Here is a 6,883-nt window from a genome sequence, read left to right as displayed (position 1 = left end):
TTACTTACTAATTATTCGTTTCTTATTAGCTGTCGTTTCGTTTCCCTCTTAGGTCGTACGTCGGTCTTGTTGGGTTGGGTCTAACCTCATTCTACAATTACTTTTTATTTTAATTTATTATAGACCTTAAACCCTTTAAAAAACCCGAAAGGGCGTTACTACGGAACGGGAAACAAATAAATAAAATTAAACAACTAAGTAAGGTAGTACTAAATAAAACTAAAACTATACTAAATTTAAAAACAAAGAAATAAAACGACACTAATAACTAGACGACGTACGGTTTACGTTACGGANGGGGATAAAGGACGCAAAAAATATTACGGTGAAATGTAAACTGTGTGCAGGACAGAAAGCATTGTCCACATCGAATAACAGTAATGCCAATCTCCTGAAGAACCTAACTAATGTACATGTGGGGAGTTGTCTTTTCTCTTACTGTGCCACAAAACAACACAACAACTTGTATTTGTATTGTTATTATTTTTAAAGTAAAGTAACGTGTTACTAGTTACTTTTATAATTTAGTAACTAATAAAGTAACTAGTTACTTTTTTGAGAGCAGTAACTATAACTATTACTAGTTACTTTTTTAAAATAACTTGTCCAACACTGCTGATGACAGATGCAAATGACTGTTTCCTCCATCTGGAAGGCATTAAAAGAAAATGCTTTTATATTTATCTGCCAAACAAAGTCTGTGGCAAAGACTTAGTGCATGACACGCCTCGCAGCCAGATATAAAAAATGAATAACAGCCGAAGCTACAAACACACGAGTGATCACAAATGTTTTCTTCACCGCTGAGTGATTCTGTTTTATACCTTTTGGAAAACGTTGTTCTCAGTTTCCTTGATTATTTTTCGCATTATAGAAAAGCCAGTGGTGGGAAATAACCGAGTGCATTTATTAAAGTATATTAGTTTTAGTTTTGCTTTATGCTACAGTTGTAGACATGCATTAGTAAGTGAACACAACAGGATGATTCAATACTTTTATAATAATATAATAGTCTTATAAGAGCTATTTTGTATAATACATATGTTTACTTTTGATCATTTAACTTTTACTTTATATTACATTTTGAATTCAGGACTTATAGTTGTACGTGTAATTGATTATTTTAAGACAGTATTCTTCATGATGATACTTTATACTTTCTGGCATAGACCGGAAACAAGGATTGTACAGCGATGGAGTGAGGAGTCAGAGTTTTTGCATCAAAAAGTGCATTTTGCTTGATAGGTCCCCTTTAAGAGAGATAGCAGCAATACCCAATTTTCTGGCATCGTTTTTAAAGTCCAGCGCGTTTCTCCTTATGGAAAAGTTTTGGGCCGCTGTGGCACGGGTCGGCCACCGTATCTAACACCTCTGAAAAAAGTATTAATTCCGGCGGCAATGAATGATTAATAAGAGACCTTGAGGTATGCAATGGGAGCGATGATTGTGCGAGGTAAAAAAAAAAAGAAAAGTCAATACTTTCCCTCATCTCCTCCATACATCATGAGATTTCCAATCACAGAGCGGATCATAGCAGCAGTTCAGATTTTTCCGGCAGCATTTTACATCAGCACCACGGCCCGACCCCAGCTCCATCCATTAACTTGTCAGAAACTTTGAATTGGAATTGATTCCCCCTCGCAGTAATTATTCATCCGTCTCGATTATTTATTGTCGGGACAATAGAGTTGGTCTTGCGTTTGATCTTTGGGCTGCAGAATTAAAATTCAGACAAAGGTGTGAATGCCCCACAGAAACACCTGTCTGGAGCAGAGAGCCAGGGAGCCAGTGTTATTTAATTAATTTATCACTTTTGTAGCTGCTAACAAAGAAATAAAACGACAAGGAAGTGACAACTGAGTAATTAAGGGAATTTCTTTGAGACATTATTTCATGCAGGAGTGGTTCTTTATGTGTTTGACAGGTGAGGAATATAATGCAGCCACAATAACTAAAACACTCACTACTAAACAAGACATCCGCCAAATGCAGAGGTGGAAAAATTACTTAGATTTACTTTTAAGGGCTATGTATTAAAACTTGAATTGCAAAAAATAAATAGTTTCCCCCCCAATATACAAGATGGATTAATCAATAATGAATAGTTGAAGCTTTTTACTTAAAGGTGACCTATCATGCAAAATGCACTTTTCTACGTCTTGTATACATGAATGTGTGTCCCCGGTGTTCCAGGGAACTCACCAAGTGTCAGAAAACACAACCCTCTCTATTTTCCTCCATACCCAAATCTCTTAAAAAGGGGCTGCAACGGATCTGATACAGACTGATCCAGATTTGAACACTTCTGTGACGTCACAGAAGTGGCGCTACGGCTATTGAGCCAACTCCACCAATCAGGAGGAGACAGCCACGGACATTGCCGTTGGAAAGCGCTGGAGACGCTGTAGTACATATGCCAGGCCTGTAGATGGTGCTGTTCTCACAGAATCAGCCCATGCAAAGACAAATAAAAAGTATAAATATGCCTTATATAGGTATGGTCCTACACTATATTATTCAAAAATAGCATGATAGGTCCACTTTAAAGTATCAGGATTTAACATTAACAGTGGTTTGATGTAAAGATTGCCACAAAACAAACAAGGACACAACAAATCTTTCCCTTTAAGGAGGCAGCTTTAGGGAACGCTTGGTTTACACTGTGATCATTTCATATTTTCCACTTTCAAAAGCTTTTATCAGATGTAAGGTCTGAGCCCAGTTTCAAGGCTGATATAGATTTCTGTAGATTGACGCTGAAACAAAGTGCTTTGCTTCAGGGCTGAAGTGGGTTAAGAACATTTCAAAGACCTTCCCTTTTATTTACAAATCTAACCCTTTTTTTTAATTTTTTTAATGTGGTCGATTAAACTGCTGTTGGTATGTTTAATTATAGATCACTGCATCCTGGACTTGTGATGGAGTGTTTATCTGCAAAGGATGCAGATCTGAGCGTCTGAGAGTTGCTTACCAGACGGCGAAGCTGTTACTCTGTGTACTTTATTCATGTTCTGGAAATATTTAATCCCTAGTTTCTCTTTAAAACAACTTGGCCTGTGCAGCTCTTCTACTTCAGAGATACTGCACATACTTTTGTTTAGGTACTGTGCTACATACAATGCATTTAATTTAGCTGTCGATTGACTTGCAGTACAATAGGTGCAATAAACCTCAAACTCAAAAAAACTAGAATCCTGTAAGTACATTGGCTTTGAATGAGCCGAACCATTGATACCAAGTTATACTCCATTAGCTTCAAATAAGACAGATCTTTCTAAGCTAAAGTGGATTTTTTATTTTTTATTATTGGTCGAGGGACTAATTTTTTGTATGCTAAAACATGAATGGCATCTGAATTCTGAGTCAGGTCAGCACATTTAGCAGTGGCGAACCGTCAGGGCCTTCTAGGTATTCAGAGAATACCCTGGAACACTCAGATAAAACTAGCGCGGCGGCGGGGGGTGTGTGTGTCTACAGAAGGTCCAGTTGCGACACGGTTCGCCACTGACATTTAGTCATTTTTGTATATTCGTATTTCTTGTAAAAAAAACACTATATTTCAGATTATTCTTTAAGTATTATTTATCTTAGTTAAACTCTTAATTAGTCTTACTGTGTTTACCTATGCGCCATTATATACTAAAGCAAATCCCTAATATATAGAAACCTAGTTGGCAATCATTCAAATCCTCAGATAAGCATAAACTGACATTGAAACATCATAACAAATGTTTAATTTTGATTAAAATGTCAGATGCATCATAATCCCACGCTCCCAACTGTTTCAGTGTTATTTTTATCACAGGTAATGGACGACTGTTCGCCCCGTTGCAATGTTCCTGTGTCTCTACACAGCCAATTTCTGTATTTTCTAAGTGCCTGCACCATAATTACATGCTTGAGAGGCGTGAAGGGTAGCCATTAATGTCAGCCGTGTCAGTGTAAAAGGTGAGAACAGAGTTACAGCGCGGGCTAAAGGGAAACTGTCGCCCAATCAGCTGCTGGAGCTCCTGCTGTGTTCCTGCTCGCGCCCACAGAGATGAGGTCTGAATATTTTATAGCCGATCATTTGAAGGGTTGCAAGAGCTCCCAGCGTGACTAAATATTCAGTGAACTGCAACTCACATTTTAACCCCGTGGAACGGGATGAAAGGAGGACGAGACGCGAGGAGCCCCTCTTCACCTGCAGCACGGACCAGTAGCTCCCTCTGTGAGGACGCACGGGGTCAGGGTTTCTGAAACCAGAGGAAATTATTTTAAAAATCTTTAATTGATGTTAATAGTAGTATGCAGAAGTGTTTGCAGGAGGTTCAAGATTGATTTCAATCCTGAAACACTTTAAACACTTAGATTTTTATAAATGATAGATGCCGTTATAGATCATGTAAATTTAATTGTTTGGGGTTTTGAGTGGTTCCCACAGGTAGAGCAATTTCAAAACGATTCTTCAAGATTTTCCCTTTCCTGTAGTGTGGTATAGGGTTTCGTGCATGTAAATGGTCTAAAATCCCTCTGTTCCCTCCAGAGGAAGCTTCTCCAACATATTGTACGTGATAAGTAGGCGGGACATCTCTAAGCTAGTTGACCAATCACAACAGAGCCGGCCAGCTAACCAATAGCCGCTTTCACACCAAATACTTTGCCGTACTTAGTTCCCAGCACTTAGTTCCCAAGATTTAGTACCCCCATGGAACTAAAGAGCTGATCGCGTTCACACCGGAATAAATTCCCTGAGGGAAGATTACGCAAATGAAGCCGCTGGCGTCACTTCTTCTTCTTCTGCTTTGGGTTTACTGGTAGGCCGCAAACAACTTCATGGCGTATACTGCCACCCGAAGTCCCAGGCCGGAAGTCCCCGGAGTTGGGGACTGGCTTCAGTAGAAGCTGCTGGGACTCCCGGCAGCTTCTACTGAAGCCTTCCGAGTAAATCACCAGAACGCCGACACCTCCTCATCTCCACTCCACCGCTCCCATGTTTTCCTTTTTGTTGCCATAACTTATTCTCTCTCCGTTGGTGCGCAGGGCTAATGCTAATGCTAATAATGCTAATGCCAGCAAATACAATTGCGGCTACAAAAAACCTTTCCGAGTTTTACGGGGTGTGGTTTGCAATTCGCCCAGCCAATCAGAAATTGGAACTTTTTTCTCCCCCAGGAAAGTAGCAGCAGGCACTGCAAATGGGGGTAAAAGTTCTCATGAACTAAGTTCTCTTTTTGGTGTGAGCGCAAAATCCCAGGAACTATCGGAACTAAACGGGAAAAGTACTCGGGTGTGAAAACGCCTAATCAGAGCAGACTGGGCTCTGGTTTCAGACAGAGGGTGAAAAGAGGTGCTGCAGCACAGGCAGTATGAGAAAGATAAAGAGCTTTTTGAACATTAAAGCATGGAGACATGTCGCAGTAGAGACACAGAATACAAATATTATCATTCGAATGTTAAATGTTTTCCTAAAAATAAATGTTCTGCTTCAACACATGTTGGTTAACTTGGTAGAAAACAACATTTGAATGGACTAAAAAACTGTTTGCTTCCCCCTTGCCGCGCACAAAAGGAGAAACGCACCTGTATCAAAGCGCCAGCCTAGCAGCAATCTAACAGCACCGAATAACATTTATGTAACCACAATAACAAAAATATTTTCCAGACTTTTTTTCTCAAATGAAAAATAACATTCAGTACAAGCCTTGAACTATTTCTGACCTCAGCTACCACGACATGAACTTTCAGCGGTGAAATAACCAACAGACCTCTTTGTAAGTCTGCAGTTACTTTACTCATGTGATTTTCATCAAATGTGCCCTTGAAGTATCAATCAGTCTGTAACCCGGAGTAGAAAGAATACGTTTAAAGTTGGCTATGCTGCGTCTTAACTTTAAAAACTGTTGGAAATTCTCATGCATCCTCCAGCTTGGTGCATCTCACTCAGTAATAACCATCAGAAAACAGAAAATAAACCATGTTTTCTATTTGAGTGAGTCATGTTTTTGAAGATGACAAATCAGTGTGTTTGCTGATTAATTTAGGCTCACGATGTCTTCACTGGCCGTTCATTCACACCACTGCATAAATTGTAATATACACAATTGAACATTTAATTTAATTATTGCTATTGATTGCAGTTAATCTGTAATTGCAAAATTAGCTTTTTATGGCTGACACATTTATTTGATGGACTCAAGTGCTCAAGTTCATTCATTTGCATTTTCCCTCATTTAATAAACCAATACAAAATATATTATTACATTTTTTTTTAATGGAGTAATAGTCACAAAACCTAATTCCATTATGCTTGTATACATATTGTAATTTATGAATCATTCCATTTTTAGCTTAGTATATTTTATACTTTTTGCTGCACTTTTAACCGCCCAACAGATTTGCTTTTCACACTTTTTATTCGTTTTCTTCTTTCCATTCGACATCACTGTTATAGTTTCCTCTTTGTTAAGTTATAAAGCAGCAGAGACTCCCCCCACCGTCACCTGTGTGCAGCGGCAGAGGATTTGATGTTGTTGTCATGAGGTTTCCACATCGTTTTGGAATGAATAGAAAATAGAGGCGGTATGAAAGGAAGGACAAATTATTTGAAATGTCAAGTATTGCATAAGGCTGTTCTTTTTAAAATACCAATTTTAAAAAAAGCGTTTGGTTTAAATAACGTCTTCCTAAGAAGAAAATTCCAGTAAGGGTCAAGAAAAATTGAGAAAGAATACAGACTTCAGAGTCCACGAGTTTATCATCAAAATAAATACTGAAAAGTATTACTTTTTTATTTAAAGGGCCCATGTCATGCTTTTCCGGTTATTACCCGTCCCCTTGTGTGTTATGAAGGTTTTTATGCATGTAAACGGTCTGCAGAGTCAAAAACCCTCAAAGTACACCC

Source organism: Notothenia coriiceps, unplaced genomic scaffold (assembly GCF_000735185.1).
Source record: "Notothenia coriiceps isolate Sejong01 unplaced genomic scaffold, NC01 NC01_scaffold00008960, whole genome shotgun sequence".
Taxonomy (NCBI): Eukaryota; Metazoa; Chordata; class Actinopteri; order Perciformes; family Nototheniidae; genus Notothenia; species Notothenia coriiceps.
The sequence above is the reverse complement of the archived record's forward strand: the minus strand, read 5'-3'. Positions refer to the sequence as shown.